This window comes from Pleurodeles waltl, chromosome 8 (genome assembly GCF_031143425.1).
Source record: "Pleurodeles waltl isolate 20211129_DDA chromosome 8, aPleWal1.hap1.20221129, whole genome shotgun sequence".
NCBI classification, from domain to species: Eukaryota; Metazoa; Chordata; class Amphibia; order Caudata; family Salamandridae; genus Pleurodeles; species Pleurodeles waltl.
Window position 1 is genome coordinate 1,156,474,305 of NC_090447.1, and position 17,914 is coordinate 1,156,492,218.

Sequence of the window (17,914 nt, forward strand, 5' to 3'; positions counted from 1 at the left end):
GTACTTGGCACTCTACAGAGGTAGGGTTGAGTGGCACATGGCCTGCATTACGGAGGGGCCTAGCCTACAGAACTCGCCCTGGCCTAGGGAAACCCACAGCCCTCCTCCCCCACCCAGACCCCTCCACTGTGCGCAAAGTCAGCAGAATGATAGTGTACTCACCCCCTTGTGTCTGCTGTGATGCCCTCATGCGCCCATCCAACTCAGGGTAGGCCACCGCCAGGATCCGGAACATCAGGGGGGTCATGGTGCGACGGGCACCCCTCCTACGTTGGGAGGCCATCCCCAGCTGAGCCTCCGCCGTCTTCTTGCTCCACCGGCGAATGTCCTCCCATCTTTTACGGCAGTGGGTGCTCCGTCTCTGGTGGACCCCGAGGGTCCGGACGTCCTTGGCAATGGCACGCCAAATATCCTTCTTCTGGTGGGCGCTGACCTACATGACATGGACAGGGCAAGAAGAGAATTCATTACCAACTGCACCGTCGACATGAGTGGCCCACATCCCTGCCCTTGCCACGTGGCACATGCATTCACAGTCCTTCATGCTCACAGAACTCTGCCCCCTTCCTTCTTACAACCAGCCCTCTCCACCCAGGCATAGCCCATACAACTTGCACCCTATGTACTCACCTGTTGGTCTGGAGGACCGTAGAGTAGCGTGTACTGGGGGAGGACCCCGTCCACGAGCTTCTCCAACTCCTGTGCAGTGAAGGCAGGGGCCCTTTCCCCAGACGCACATGCCATTGTCTCTTCCAGACCGAGGTCACAGCAGCACTTGCAGTATAGGTCCTCTCCTGTCGATGATCAGGTATCGAGTGATTCAACAGATAGAAAATGGCGGTCACGTCCGCGGCGGTGACGTCCGCGGCGGTGCGTATCATCACCGCCGGCTCACTTCGTCAATGGCTCCTGGAACCCATAGGGTCCAATGTTAACCAATGCAGCATTGCGCCGCAGTCTTCGACCGCCTACCGCGACGGTGTTCAACGCCAGCGCAGTTACCTCACATCCCATTGTCCCAGTTTAGAGGTCAGGCAGCCGCCATTTCAGGGGCCCACATGGCTTCATTTACAACTGCGTCACACATACCTAGGCCTTGACTCAACACTCTTACAGATAACTTTTTGGATTATGTTTCGTGTTCTGTGTAGCTGTGGGTACATACCTCTGAGTTGCTTGACTCTGTGGGCGCTTTTGTCCTTCCTAGGCACCGTCAGCTGGGACATGTGAGGAGATGGCGGAATCCTACGGTGTACCGACCGCTGGTGGACCTGTTGACAATGGAGGAGCGACATTTAATCATCACCTACAGGTTTGACCGTGCCACAATCCAGGAACTGTGTACCCAGTTGGAGCCAGACCTGATGTCAGCAATCCGCCATCCCACAGGAATCCCCCCTCAAGTGCAAGTGCTATCAGTGCTCCATTTCCTTGCAAGTGGGTCATTTCAAACAACAGTGGCCATGGCATCAGGGATGTCCCAGCCTATGTTTTCCAACGTGTTGTCCAGAGTGTTGTCTGCCCTGCTGAAACACATGAGGAGCTACATAGTTTTCCCTTAGGTGGAGGATTTGGCTACTGTTAAAGGTGACTTCTATGCCCTTGGACATATCCCTAACATCATAGGTGCCATTGATGGGACCCATGTAGCTCTGGTCCCCCCCCACAGGAGTGAACAGGTGTACAGGAACCGGAAGAGTTACCATTCGATGAATGTACAGATGGTATGTTTGGCAGACCAGTACATCTCCTAGGTAAATGCTATGTTCCCTGGATCTGTGCATGACGCCTACATCCTGCGGAATAGCAGCATCCCTTATGTGATGGGTCAACTCCAGAGGCACCGGGTGTGGCTATTAGGGGACTCTGGTTACCCCAACCTGTCATGGCTATTGACCCCAGTGAGGAATCCCAGGACAAGGGCAGAGGAAAGCTACAATGAGGCCCATGGGCGGACTAGGAGGGTGATCGAACGCACCTTCGGCCTCCTGAAGGCCAGGTTCAGGTGCCTCCATATGACAGGTGGTTCCCTATTCTACTCACCAAGGAAGGTGTGCCAGATCATCATCGCCTGCTGTATGCTTCACAATCTTGCTTTGCGATGCCAGGTGCCTTTTCTGCAGGAGGATGCTCCAAATGACGGTGTTGTGGCAGCTATGGAGCCTGTGGACAGTGATGACGAGAAGCAGAGGAAGAAGACATTGACAACAGGGACTCAGTCATACAGCAATATTTCCAGTGACACACAGGTGAGAACACTTTCTTCACTACTACAAGTACTTTCACACTTCTACCTCTATCCTGTCTGTCAATTTCAACCAGTATTTGGTAACTGAGTTGTACATTTCCATTACGGTTTCACAGGTGTGGGTACCAACGTGTGTCATCTGCTTGCATCCTTCATGGACTTGTGATGTGTGGCATAAGTATGTTGACATTACTATTGAGAACGGATTTTGTCACTGTCATAGCTAATACACATTTTCTCAATCACAGACTGACTCCAGATTGTTTTGTGGTTCAAGGGTGTTTATTGAAGTGCTAAATATTGAAGGGGGTGGTAAAATGGTGAGGGGTGATGGTGGAGGAATGTGCCATGGCAGAGTCCAGTCTATTAGTCTCACAGGTGCACTGCCCATATGGGCATAGGAAGTGGAGCTGGGGCAGTTCCAATATGGACAGGGTTACAAAATGGGACAGTGAGATGACAATCAGGGTGGTCTCATTTCTTGGCGGGGGTCTTCCCTTTGTGCTCTGTCCTGTTCCTGGATCTCAGGGACCGCTTGCGGGGTGGTTCTCCGTCTGCATGGGGTGGGGTGCTGGTGTGGTGGTCCGGTGGTGGGACGTCCTGTCCACTAGCGCTGGCGGAGGTGGTGGGCAGTTCATCGTCCATGCTAGTGTCAGGGGCCCCTTGGAGTGCCACAGTGTCCCTCATGGTGTTCTGTATGTCCTTCAGCACCCCTACGATGGTGCCCCGGGCGGAGCTGATGGTTCTGAGTTCCTCCCTGAAGCCCAAATACTGTTCCTCCTGCAGGCGCTGGGTCTCCTGAAACTTGGCCAGGACCATAGCCATCGTCTCCTGGGAGTGGTGGTATGCTCCCATGATGGAGGAGAGGTCCTCGTGGAGAGTGGGTTCCCTTGGCTTGTCCGCCCCCTGTCACACGGCAGCCCTCCCAGTTCCCCTGTGTTCCTGTGCCTCCATCCCCTGGACCGTGTGCCCACTACCACTGTCCCCAGGTCCCTGTTGTTGTTGGGGTGGTGGGTTATCCTGGGTTCCCTGTAGTGGTGGACACACAGCTGATTGACGTGTCCTGGGTACGGAGGTATGGGCCCGCTGGGTGGGTGCTGTGCTGGTGTTTCCAGAGGGTGGAAGGTCTGTGTTGGGCTGTGCCTGTGTGAGGGAAACCGACTGTCCCGAGGCCAACGATGGTCCGGGCTGGTCATCTGGATCCAGTTGGCCAGAGCTGCTGTCATCACTGTGGGCCTCTTCTGTGGGTGGGGTAGAGATGTCTGGACCCTCCTGTCTGGTGAGGTTAGGTAGTGGTCCTGCAGGGGTGTAAAAGTATGATTCTTGCATGTGTGTGTGTCATGGTGTGCAATGGGTGGGTGTGCGTGTACCCCATTGCTAGCATTCCTGTGTGGGGGCTTGTGTGATGATGGTTGGGGGGGGTGTTATGGGTTTGTGCTGTGGGCATACTTTAGTGATGGGTGTCCATGCTTTGTTGTGTCATGCAGGGCTTGGTGTTGGGATGGGTGATTTGTGTTATTAGTACATTAGTGAGGAGTGATAGGGGAGGGGGTGAGGGTGGGGTGTGTCCATTCCTCCACCGACTCCTCCGAGGCCCTCAGGATGCATAATGGTCAAGACCTGCTCCTCCCATGTTGTTAGTTGTGGGGGAGGAAGCGGGGGTCGGCCGCCAGTCCACTGTACTGCGATGTTGTGCCTGGAGACCACGGAACGCATCTTCCCCCGTAGGTCGTTCCACCTCTTCCTGATGTCGTCCCGATTTCTTGGGTGCTGTCCCACTGCGTTAGCCCTGTCGACTATTCTTCGCCACAGCTCCATCTTCTTAGCCATGGAGGTGTGCTGCACCTGTGCTCCAAATAGCTGTGGCTCTACCCGTACGATTTCCTCCACCATGACCCTGAGCTCCTCCTCGGAGAACCTGGGGTGTCTTTGCCGTGCCATGGGGTGGTGTAGGTGATGTGTGGGGTGGTGTATGTGGTAATGAGTGTGGTGATGTGTAGTGGTGTGTGGTGTTTTGTGCGTGGATGTTGTGTGGGTGTCGGTGTTGTGTGTCTCTGTGTGGTGGGGTTGTCTATTCTGTGCTCTCTCTCTGGCCTTCGTTCAGGATTTTTGGTCGTAGGGGTTTGTGTGTGATGTGGGTATGTGTTTTATATTGTAATGGGTGTGTGGGAGTGGTGTTTGTATGTGTATCAGGTGTGTGTCTTTCGAATTGTCCAATGTGGCAGTGTTTTGGAGATGTGTGTGTATTTTGAGCGCGGCGGTGTGTACTGCCAATGGAATACCGCGGTTGAAAGACCGCTGCATGGATTCGTGGGTCGTGATAGCATGGGCGTGTTTCTGTTGGCGTGACAGTGGAGGTTTTGTTTTCGCCAGTTTATCACTGACCTTTGGTGTGGCGGACTTGTGTGGGTGTCTGAATTTCGGCGGATTCCGAGATGTGGGTCATAATAGCTGTGGTGGATTTCCGCGGCCGCGGCGGTGTATTGGCGGTCTTCTGCACGGCGGTATGCGGCTTTTACCGCCAATGTTGTAATGACCCCCACACTCTTACAATCAAAGAATGGAAAAAAAATATAGAATTTGGCTGAATGGAACACAATGAACCAAAGTAACATGCAAGATCGTAGTGATAAATAAAGGAAATCCTAGCTCGGCTGTTCTTCATTGCCTTTTACGACCTAAATGAAGATTTCTGTTTAAGCCAAAGCTGTAATTCCATTAAAAATGTGTAAAGCACAAAACTTATTTTTTAGCATCTTAATGGATTCTGCAGAGAACTGGATTAAATAAATTCAGATTAAAACACAATCAGTAAAAATGTAATTAAAATTATTCAGGGATACTTTTTAACGCAGTGTGATATGTTCAAACAACACAGAATAACATTAAATTCAATAAAATAACACAGTACAATTCCCAAACCTATGTACAAAAATACAAATAAATTCTGTTGAAACATGGACATGAAAATTTTAAAAATCTCCAAAAAGTTTCCATGTGTTTAGTGGGACTGTGGATATGTCAACAAGAAACTTCACAGTACAGAGTCTCAGTATACATATATCATCTGTAAATGTTGGATTGTTTTGGCTAACTCACAATACCACATCCAAACCCCAAACCTTACCAGGGTAATCGATGATCCTTCACAGGATGAAGGTCAGAGTTAGAAGGGCTGCATCTCAGCCACAGTTCATAGGAGTTTCATGTTAATCTCACCTTGAAGTGCTTCTCTCACCTATCAAAAGACCCTTTTAAAGCCTGGGTTGGGCACCCCTGTCTTTCATGGATTGTGGACTTTTTACATTCATACACATTTTACTCATGTTTTAGTGATCCTGCTTTTTAGCATTTGTTTTCACATATTTCATCAGCTGCTTCTTTTAGGAAGGCAAGGTTCACGCTGCACATTTAATCAGCCTTTGTACCACATATAATCAGTGCTCCTTGTCCAAGGCTGTTACAAGCAATACATGATATGCTGACTTGTGTTGCCAGCACAGGAGCCACCTTCTATCTCTGAGACACAACATTACATCAGAACTGTTGTCTGAATGATGCATGGGTCATTGTATAAACTACACAAAGGCCCAAGGTTGATAGAGATAATTCCGGTCATGCTCATCCTGTTATGCGTACTACATGACAGACAGCTTTGCTAGCGCTCACTTCTCAGCCTCCCAAGAGGATTGCCATCCACATCACAGCCAGACCCCTGTTAGCCAATACAGGTATGGGGCCCATACTATTCCCTTAGGCCGGGCGAGGCAGAAGGTTACAACCATTATACTCTCAGATCTGGACATAGGTTTTTGGTAGGAACTCCTAGACCATCTAGAAACACACAACATGTTGGGGTTGTTTATCCTCTTCGCTTTGAATGTAAAGCTGGTCATCTTTCTTTTTTTCTTCTGCCTAATTAGCGTAGCACATGCTTTTTATACAAGAATGTGATTTCTTCAATAAATGCATTGAAATCCATTTCACATCTTGTAGTTTACCTTAGCATGCATGAGTAACTCAGCTAAAGGGGTGCAATCTGTTACCACAACTTCCCTGAGGAGTCAGAATGTCATGTTGAGGTTGTCGTTATCACGTTTTACCCAGACAGGTTTGAAGGTTAGGAGAGGCACTGTGAGCTAGTCAGGAGTTGATCTGACAGCTGCCAAGTGGCGTGGGTTGCACTCAGGCTTCTGCTCTCTGTTATGCTGCTGTCCTAAATACAGCTCTATTACCAAAGTAGGAACCGCATAACACACCAAGCCTAGCACAGATGCTGTTCATATGATAAAACATTGTCCTTATCACACTGTGACAGACGTTCAGGACAGCTACTTTGGTTTGTCTAGCATAAAAGGGTTGTCTTCTAAAGAGCACAGAAAGAAAAAACAAGGGTATTGAGTTATGATTGTACAACCTTGATCTAAATGAGCTGACTACAGGGAAACAATGCCTACCAAGAATAAATGTGTATGCAGCACATTCTTGTGATACTAGAAAAACATGTAAAAAGTCACCATTTGTAGTGCTTTTGCTTTTATCTAGTTTTTAAGCACTTACATAACACACCAGAAATGCACTTCTGAGTTCAAAGAAGACTTTTATTGTTGTTAATTCTTCCCCAACCACAATTTTAGTAACTGAATGACGAATTATTAGCTTTCAAGCACACGTTAATCAAACAAAATATATCAGTTTGCAATATACACAGCAGGTTATATTTATAAGATATTGAATGCAAAGCAAAACAAATACTTCACCGTGTGGGAAACTATTTACAGCTTCATCTTTCTAGGGTCTGCAAGCTGATGACTCCCTGTCAGCTGCGAGAAAGAGATTCATCTACCCACACGGGATGCTGGCAACTGGCGTCAAGCTCTAGCACGAAGTCAGGCAGATCCGAATCTGATTCTCTGAAGCCTGTGACATTCGTTACAAAGGTGTGCCCCCTCCTCTCAGACTCGGGAAAACTGAGCAAGCCTTTGGAGACTGGCCAGGTCTCCGAGACTACTTCTCTTCCCAGGCTCAAGCGGAGAAAAACAACCAATGTACCCTCTCTTATCAGGTCTAGTCTACTGTGAGAAAAACATCTTGGTTCATCTTGTGCAAAAAGGCAGAATACAGAACGTAATAGCTAATGCAATGTCAAAGCCAATAGGCGGCTAGACTGGGTACAGCATGTCAAAGCCAATAGGCAGAATACAGAATGTAATGGCTAATGCAATGTCAAAGCCCATAGGCGGCTAAACTGAACAAAACATACCATGTGCTACTGGTGAACATTGAGCAACTAATATGCGCAGTGGTGAAACACAAAGTCATTGGTCAAACAAAATTCATCAAATGGCAGGACACCATTAGAGAAAGTTTACAGGCTAAAACTGAAATCTACAATGAAAACTAAGCCCGGGTCCTACAACAGTCCCATGTGATTCAATACTCCAAGTTGAATCAGCATGCATGTTTTCAGAACAAGAAGATAGAGATGGAGAGGTGCTCAGGATGTGATCTCTGCATAAATTGAAGCCTCAAGTCGCATATGGATGTGCTACACTAAACCTCCAAGTAAAACTGAGAAGGTCTACCTGTCCCATAGTGTCATGAGACTCCTATAAGACTTGCAATGGTGGCAGCCATCTTGAACGCTTGGAGTTATGTTCCTCATAGACCATGGCAATTGTGATAAATAATTGCTGCAGTCAAGAATTGCTATATTGAAATTTTAACCCTTGTAATCTGTGATTCTGAGAAGTCTTTGAAAGGCATTTTGCAACCAGAGAAGTATTCTTGCATTACACTGAGATAAGGATATAGATTTGCACTTGTTTATTCTTCTAGGATGTGTGTATTAGGAGTACTAACCCATAGTTTGTACATCACTAGTCTCAACAAGAAGTCTACCAATTAGAGCATAAAATTGTGTTTTGCAGTTTCCTAGTTTTCAGATGGAATCATCCACCACGATTACAAACTCTACTTGTACACACAAGAACAACCAAGTTTTTCAAGAAGAAAGTGTCAATAAACCATCAGGAGATTTGCCTTGAAAAAGATTTTAGAACAGATGTTTTGATTTGCACATATGGGCCACAATATGTAGGCATGACAACGAGAAAGGCAAGGATTCCCATCAATGAACATTGAAGCACTTTCCTATGTAAAGAAACTAATACTAGGTAGATGCATCATTTTTAATCCATTGGACACATGGAGAATGATTTCTCATGGCACATTATTAAAAGATTTTCCCAATCTGTCCCAAACAGTAATTGTTCACATACGAACAAAGATGGAGCCATAGATTATCCAGCACAAACACCGGGCTAGGCAACAAAATTCTATGGACACAGTTAGTACCAGGATAATAACATAGGGGCCCGTATTAACTTGACACAAACATTGAGGAATTGCCCTGGGTAGTTGAATACCATTTTTAGGTCTTGGGGAAAAGATTGGAGTAGTCACGTGAATGAAAGGAATACTAGGGAGTTGTCTTGGGTACGTGAATACTATTCTAAAGTTTCCAAAGAAAATGCTTTGAGTAAAGTAGCCCTTTGTGAATACATGACTCTAAAGAGTTGTATTCATATATATTTCTTGAAGAGTGTGACAACAGGAGGGACCCCCTGCCAAACGCCCATGTTTCCCGAAAAAAGAAGAATTAGGGTAAGAGATGTGATTGGATTGATGGTATTGAGTCACAATGAGAGTGAACAATCACATGCATGTTTATAGTCTTTTCTCAGTAAAAACGTCACACATATCCACATGTGAATGATTTTGAAATTGTGGTGGTTTTAGTAATAAAATAAAAAAACAGCTGATTTCTAAAGATAGATCACACAATCGTAATTGTTAACTAATGCTTGGACCCCATTGTATATCAATCGGGGACCCCACAAGAGACACATATTAGACATTATCCCACTGTGCTGTGTTTTTTAATACTGTGTTTTATGCATGTAGTTAGCACTGAAATACAGAAGGGCCCAGTTTCAGGGGAAGACTCAATCCTCATTAAAATGCATGGAATGCATTCTTAAATAAGCAGGGGCACACACATGTAGCCCTGAGGAAGGACCAAAACCCATTTGGGCTCTTTGAGAGGATAGAAACATGTCAGCAAGAATCAGGGGTGACTGAGAAATTAATGCTCACTCATATCCTGTATTTAGTGTTTTTATTAAACCCAAGGTACCCTACTAATAAATAGTAATTCTGATGGGCTACACAACAAGGTTTTTAAAAATATTTTACTATTGTTCAACAGGATCCCTGCTCTATCCAGATAGATCATTTATTTAAGAACTCCCACTTGTAGTTGAGACTGCTCTGGTGGTACTTTCCTACCAGGGTGTGGATAGGCACTGATGATAAAGCATGCCACCATTTAGTATGTGAGGGGTCTATTCCAAAATCCTTGGATTTTCAAGTTGGATCTCTTGATGGTCTCTTGACACTTCTTCTTGAAAACCCTAGTTGTTCTTGTGTACAGATGTGATTTTGGGAGAATGCAACTGGGTCGGTCTCCTCTCACTCTCCTTGTGTGAAGTACAAACTCTATTTCTTTGTTTATTCCACAAGGAGTCATCTGTGAACACAATATTCAATCTTCAGCCAATTCACATTGTTTCTACCTAAGAATAAAGGGAAAATACATCTGACATCAATTATGTATTGTACTTTGAACAAGTATGGTATTAAGGCATTGTTTAGAAATATTCATATGCATTTTGAGGTGTGTAGGTGAGCCACATGATATTAATTAATGCTTTTCATATCACAGTTATCAACCATTACATTCACTGTAATCAGTTATGAAATGTTATTGTATAATACTGAAAGTAGCTCTTTTAGCAAACAAATATAATGATTCAGAGTATTGTTCACAATTACAATGTCAACATGAATCATTTTGCAGCTCAGGGGAAATATTGAATTTTATTCCAGAGTCGAGAGTGGGAAATAAATAGTGTGTCAGTAGGCATACCAGATACAATACCTCAAAATAGACACAATTGTCAATATCAAAGCCATAAAAAATTCTTATTTTTTCTATAGCTATTAATTCTCCTGCAGTGCATATCAGGCCCATCTGTGCAACTAAGCAGGGTGAAGATATCCAGGGGCAGATTTACTAACTTTTCATGCAACGCTGTGCAGTAACCAAAATTGCTGCGCTGTGTTGTATGAAAGGTAGAGAGTAGGACAGCAATACATCTAATACGATTTGGTGCTGGTTTCCTCTATCCCTGCACTGACACACTTTAGGCTGCCATGTACCAATAAACACACGCTTGCACCATATTGCAAGGGTGTATTTGTGATGTCAAGATTGTTGTGTTTCTATTTACAGAAGGTGCAAAATACAATGATGAGACATAGTCTAATACTTCTCCCACTTTGTATGTGTACTGTACAGTGCAGCACATATGGTATTTAATATGGTAATATTTTATGGTGCAAGCCCCATCAACAAATGTTAGTAGACAGGGCTCTGCATCGAAAACCATGCTTAGTGGCCTGAGAACACCCATTTACCTTCTGTGGTATGTCCTCTCTATGTAAAACGATGCAAAGCAGAGCTAGAACTACTCTGTATTACTTCAAGGCTTACTTTAAAGTGCACATTAAGTTGGAGGGGAATCAATCTCACATCAATAGTTTGCACTGGTCTGTGTCACCTTTGTGATAAAAACCTGGTGCAAATTGTATGTAAATATTCCCCCCATTGTGTCTGTGAGGAATGCCTGCAACTTGTTTAACCACAGGCAATCTCTTGGAATAGCATTTGAGCCACCACATTCTTTTGCCCATCATGTAACCTTAGATTAAACCCAACAATATGCACATCAGTCTTGATCATGCTCCTTTGGAAACAGTCCAGTCTGAACTGCCAAGCCAGGACCTTTCTGTTCTGGAACAGAAGACACCCAAGACTGGTTCTGGCCTATTGGGCCTCTGTAAACAGGTGCAGCTTGGTTTCAATGCATAGTGAGTAAGAGATCCATATCTAGGCATACCCATCACCACTTACGGAGTTTTACCGAATACACAAAAGGTGATGGGAGGAATGTTTGCAATTTGTCTAACCACTGGCTATCACTTGGGGTAATGAGACATTGTTCTTTGGACCATCATTCTGGCATTCAGGCTGGAATGTTACTATTGGAGCGGGAACAAGACTGCATATGACTTGGTCTAACATGGCGGACAAAAGAGCAGCGAGTTGGAATGTCACCCAAGTAATTGCTAGGGGTTTGACTTATTTCAACCATTCCTCCCATCACAGTTTGTGCATTTACTCTTGCATCAAAGACAAAAAGAAGGTGCAGTTACCAGGAAACAGATTTCAAAGGTGCAGGGGCAGATCCAGCTGCTTTTCAGGCTTGAGCGCTCACATTCTTTCAGAAGTTCTGGTGTTCTTCAAGGGGACTCTAGTAACAGCTCCAAAGATGAGATGTACCTCTCTGCTCCTTCTTCCTGCTGTGGCCAAGAGTACATATTTCTTGAAGAAGTTTAAAAATTCACTGCAGGTCACCCCCACAGTTCCATACATCTGAGGAATACTCCTAATGGCCGCAAAAGAAAGTTACAATTTAGTGAGAAGGAGCTTGAGTTTGCCACAGAAGGGAGCACACAATGATGAGCTATTTGAGGAAGGAGTATTACATGTCCCTGCTGCACTAAGAGAAAAATCTGGAGGACTATTCAAGATACATTTATTTTAGTCAGACTTACCTGTGTTCCATAGACGAAATCCGCAACAGGTGTTACAACCTAAAATCTCAGACCAAGCAGAAGGTTACCACTAGACTCTGCAGTGCATGTGAAACTGGAGAGGGACCCTCCATACAATCAATCAATCAATCAATCAGTGAATTTATAAAGCGCGCTATGTACCCGACAGGGTTTTGAGGCGCTGGGGGTGGGGGGGAGGGTGCTGTTAGCGTTCGAAGAGCCATGTCTTGAGGAGTCTCCTGAAGGTGAGGAGGTCCTGGGTCTGGCGTAGTGAGGTGGGGAGAGAGTTCCAGGTCTTGGCGGTGAGGAAGGAGAAGGATCTGCCGCCAGAGGTCTTGCGCTGGATTCGGGGGACGATGGCGAGGGCGAGGTTGGCGGAGCAGAGTTGACGTGTGGGGACGTAGAAGTTGAGTCTGGTGTTTAGGTAGGTGGGTCTGGTGTTGTGTAGTGCCTTGTGTGCGTGGGTGAGGAGTTTGAAGGTGATCCTTTTATCCACAGGGAGCCAGTGGAGGTCCTTCAGGTGGGGGGAGATGTGACATCGGCTGGGTATGTCGAGGATCAGGCGGGCGGATGCGTTCTGTATGCGTTGGAGTCGTTTGATGTCTTTCGTTGGGATGCCTGTGTAGAGTGCGTTGCTGTAGTCAAGTCTGCTACTGACGAGGGCTTGAGTTACCGTCTTCCTGGTTCCTGTTGGAATCCACTTGAAGATCCTGAGGAGCATGCGGAGGGTGTTGAAACAAGAAGAGGAGACGGCTTTGATCTGTTTGGACATGGTGAGGGCAGAGTTGAGGACGAAGCCGAGGTTTCGTGCGTGGCTGGCTGGGGGTCCGAGGGCGGTGTGCCACCAGGAGTCGTTCCAGGCCGAGGGGGTGCGTCCGAGGATGAGGACTTCCGTTTTGTCGGATTTGAGCTTCAGGCGGCTGTTGTTCATCCACTCGGCGATGGATTTTAGTCCCTCGTGGAGGTTGGTTTTGGCGGTGAGCGGATCTTTGGTCAGGGAGAGGACGTACTGGGTGTCGTCGGCGTAGGAGATGATGCTGAGGTTGTGATGACGGGCCAGTTGTGCGAGGGGGGCCATGTAGATGCTGAACAACGTTGGGCTAAGAGAGGAGCCTTGGGGGACGCCGCAGATGAGGTTGGTGGCTTTGGAGCGGAAGGGTGAGAGTCGGACTCTCTGGGTTCTGTCGGAGAGGAAGGATGAGATCCAGTTGAGGGCTTTGTCTTGGATGCCGGCTTCGTGGAGACGGGTTAGCAGGGTGCGGTGGCAGACTGTGTCGAAAGCGGCTGATAGGTCGAGGAGGATGAGGGCTGAGCCAACACCAACTCAAAGGGAAGACTTTATTGAGTCAACACTCCAGCCACAATCATTGTTGGACTTACTGACATCAATACTTGAACCCCACACAGTACATCTACAAGTAAGTTTGAAGTGTATTGCTAGTTTTTATTAAGGTTATAACATAGTATAAGGCATACATATTGACTTCACTCCATGTTAACACTTAGGGCCTGGTTTAGAGTTTGGTGGAGGGGGTTACCCCGTCACAACTGTGAGGGCTATACCGTCTGCCGTATTACGATCCAATAATAGCCTATAGAGATCGTAATAAATTGGGTGGGATATCTCTCACATTTGTGAGGGAGTAATGCGTCCATCAAATTCTAAATCAGGCCCTTAGATTTCAATTCCTAATGCATTATTGGAGATGTAGTACTAAAATGTTAATGTCCTAGAAAAAGTAAATAAGTCTTCACATTAAGAAGCAACATGTTTTTAATCATGTCAAAATAATCACTTTGCACAATTAGATTACAAAAGTTTATTTTAAATAATGTAATGTAAAAAACAATTGATTGTCAATTCAGCATGGCAAAAGGCACTTCCATACATCAGAGATGTGTCATCACAGAGAGCAGGAAACAAAGCAAAAGGCACTACAAGAGTCCCTTGGACATGAGGAAGCCACTGATGTACCAGCCACATCATCTCCACCTATGCCATCCTGATTTAAGCAGTAGTTTCACAACTAGCAGTTTTCCCTAATGTCTCTGAGGAGCTAAGCACAGCTAGGCACACACCACAACTTGCTATGAGGGACCGACAGATAAGCAGGAGGCTTCTTCAGCATAGACACAGTAAATCCTGCAAAATAAATGCAGGGTTTGTAACACTTAAAGATGGTGGGGAACCATCATCCTTGTTTGGTGGTTCTGAGGCCTCTATGTTGTTGGTGCAGTACCTGCAGAGTAAAAAAATTAAGGGCCAGATGTAGCAAAGGGTTTGCGCCTCGCAAACGGCGAAAAACGCCGTTTGCGAGGCGCAAAAGCCTCTCTGCTATGCAGAAAAGCATTTTGCGAGTCGGATCCGACTCGCAAAATGCATTTCCGACTCGCAAATAGGAAGGGGTGTTCCCTTCCCATTTGCGACTCGCAATGCTATGCAATTTCATTTGCGCCCGCGAAAGCGGTCGCAAATGAAATCGCTGTTACCATCCACTTGAAGTGGATGGTAACCCATTCGCAAACGGGAAGGGGTCCCCATGGGACCCCTTCCCCTTTGTGAATGATCACAAAAACTATTTTTCAGAGCAGGTAGTGGTCCTATGGACCACTGCCTGCTCTGAAAAATACCGAAACAAAAGGTTTCGTTTTTTTTTCTAAGCGCAGCTCGTTTTCCTTTAAGGAAAACGGGCTGCAGATAGAAAAAAAAAAAAATGCTTTATTAAAAAGCAGTCACGGACATGGTGGTCTGCTGTCTCCAGCAGGCCACCATCCCCGTGAGTGCCCATACTCGCAATGGGGTCGCAAACTGCGACCCACCTCATAAATATTTATGAGGTGGGTCTTTGCGACCCCATTGCGAGTTGCAGAAGGTGTCTGAGACACCTTTCTGCATAGCAAATTGCGACTTGCAATTTGCGAGTGGCACAGACTCGCAAATTGCAAGTCGCAATTTGCTTTTTTCCTACATCTGGCCCCAGATCTGTTAACTGACAGAAACTATGAATGTAAACATTACATATATGATTGAGGCTGTAGGAAAGTGCCATTTTGTAGAATGATCACCCCCATATATTAAGAACTGATGATGCTAGTTTTATGACTCTGTGCACTGGGAGTCTACTAACCAGGCCCGGTGCATGTACTCTGACCCCTAAAACATGGGACAATTGGCTATACACTTAATTGGCACATTTAACTAACCTATACATATTTAGCATGTGGTGCAAAGTGTACCCTACGCCAGTAAAATACATGTCACTAGTGGACTGTAGCACATATTGTGCCATCATTTAAATGACAATGCAAAACATGACTGCTGGCCTGCCACCACTAACCTGGCTGTGTAGGTTTAAACTTCAAAATCGACCTGTCAAAATAACCCATTTTGACAGGCCTAAACCGCCCTTTTAAAAATGTATAAGTAACCCCAAGTAGGCATTAAATGTCTACAAGCAGGGTGCATGACATTTAAAATAAGATATGTATATGTTTGATGTTAAACATGTCCTTACTGTGAAAATACCTACAAAGCTATTTTCACTGTGGCAGAGTTAGCTGTTCTATAGAAAAACATGAAGATACTTTATTAAAGCATTTGCTAAAAGTTCAAGACTGGACTTTTTAAATTATTTATTACAATTCAATTAGGCCTGGGTGGAGTTTGCGTAGTTATGCTTTATGGGACTCTGTGAAGTGCTGAAAAAACTCTGCTGCGCTCTGTAAAGTTTGGGTAACTTGCACTGTTTTCGCTGATTTTCAGCACCAGGAGTTTCTCCCGCACTGTAAAATTAGCTTGAACTGCATCACGCGTAGTGACAGAGGGTGGTAACTTCTTTTTGCTGCTCAAGTAGATTTTCTGCTTGAACAGCAGCATCCTCAACGTGAGCGCCAGCTTTCTCAATGCAAGTGGTAGCAACATGCTGCAACCACCAGCGTTCAGAAAACTGGTTCATACTTAGCAACTTATCAATTTCTGTCTTAACAGTGGTGAGCCACCCAATAGAAAAAAAAAACACTCTGAGTCACTTTGCAGAGTTTTTCGGAAATCCGTGCTCCCTGAGGAGTGGGCAAAACCCTGTGAACTCCACCAGCAGAGCGACATTCTTCGTCCATCCCTAAATTCAATTAATTCCTATAGTTAGATATGTAATAAAAATTCCACAAAGTTGCTTTTAAAAAGTTACATTTCGCCTCCTAAAGCCTCTAGTAGACCATTTTCCTGGGCTTACAATTATCATCCTGGGGCTGAATATCTCCATCATTATGTGTGACTCAAAAGGCTTTTGCCTCACAGGGTGATGTTCTGGGCTGTTCCCAGGAACTTAATCATCCTCAAAGGGGCCTGGCCTGTCACATGCATGGGACCTCTTGTATGGGAATGCCCCTTTAGTATTCTTCTAGCCAGCCAAGCACCAATCCCAGTGGGAATGGAGCTGCTCCCACAATGGGTGTTGAGTGAACAAATGGTAGGGTTTGCTCATTGCTCTGGCCACATCTCTTTAGATTGGGCACAGAAGCACAGCATAAAGGAGGAAATCCATTTTGGATGTAGGTAGAGAGTAGCACTGGGGGATTGTTTGCAGTATGACATGCAGGGACTGCTGCAAAAGTTGATAGGGTTACCCTTGGGAGATTTCCTTGTTGCTCAGGGAGGAAGTAGGACTCACCCCACCCACCCACAGGATTGTGGTGTCCATGGGCACGCTGTTCAAAACCCTACTGGACCTATGGAAGAGAGAAGAAGGACTGCCTCTGCTGTTGACTTCTGTGAGGAGAGCCCTAAGGGCTCGATCTGCTCCTATGTATACCCAAGACAAAGAAGTTGGCTCCAAGAGTCAGTTTGCTGACCTCCTGTTAAGCTACAGGAACACAAAAGCTGCAAGAAGCCTACTTTCCTGAAGGAGCCAAGCTGGTCAGTTTCTGCTAGATCTGCACTGGACCCTGCTGGTGGATTCTTTGGAGTAAGTCCTGAACATGAAGTACTGTTCCTGAGGTCCTGGACACAGTGGCTGGTGTCAGAGTGTACCCCTCGCGCCTAACCCTAAATCCTGGGACTTAGAAACTTCTTAGAGGATTTTTTGCTAAAGAACCAACAGAAGACAAGGACCTACCTGCCAGCAGGTCCACCGAGTGTGTATTTCTGGTGGACATGACTTCGCCCCATCTCCCTCTAGATTTTTTTCCTCAGCAGCAAATCTGTTTTAGCAAGCGTGAGGCCCACTGGCATCCAACAACGTTGAACTCTCTTCAGCTACAACCTGCAGACTTGCCTCAGTAAGGAAATCCAACTTCCAGAAAAGAGTCTAAGTCTGAAGGTAAAAATCTTCACTGGGCCCACTGCCAAACAGCATCCAATCGATGCTAATGACTTCTTGGATACAAACCCTGGACCCTTCTGCTCAAAGTTTTTTCTGCTTTCATTGATTGCTTCACCAAAACCTTGTCCTTCATCAAGCCGTCATCGATGACCCAATTTTTAATCCAGGCAACAACCTTGCCCTCTAAATACTTTACCTTCTTGGAAATATTCTAGTCATTCTAGTCATACGGTAACTCAAAGACCCGAACCAGCCTGGGCTTCATATCCAGTCCATGCCCCATCACAATCAGCTTTAACCCTTAAGTTTCTCCCAGATAGCACGACCAGTCACACGAAGTTTGTGCTTATTGGCGCTTTTTTATGTAAAGCTTTAAAGTGTAAAACTTCATATCTCTGGTTCCCTTTCTGACTTTTTGTTGTTTTGGTGTGTTTATTAAAGTATTCCCTATTCTTATACATTGGAGTGGGGTTTTGACCTTTTAACTGTTTTGGTACTTTTAAATCCTTTACACATTTTCTCAAATTAATCTTGTTGTTCTGTGCCATAGCTACCAAGGGTGGAGCTCAGGCTCCAATTTCTAAAAATGTTACTGGGACTAACA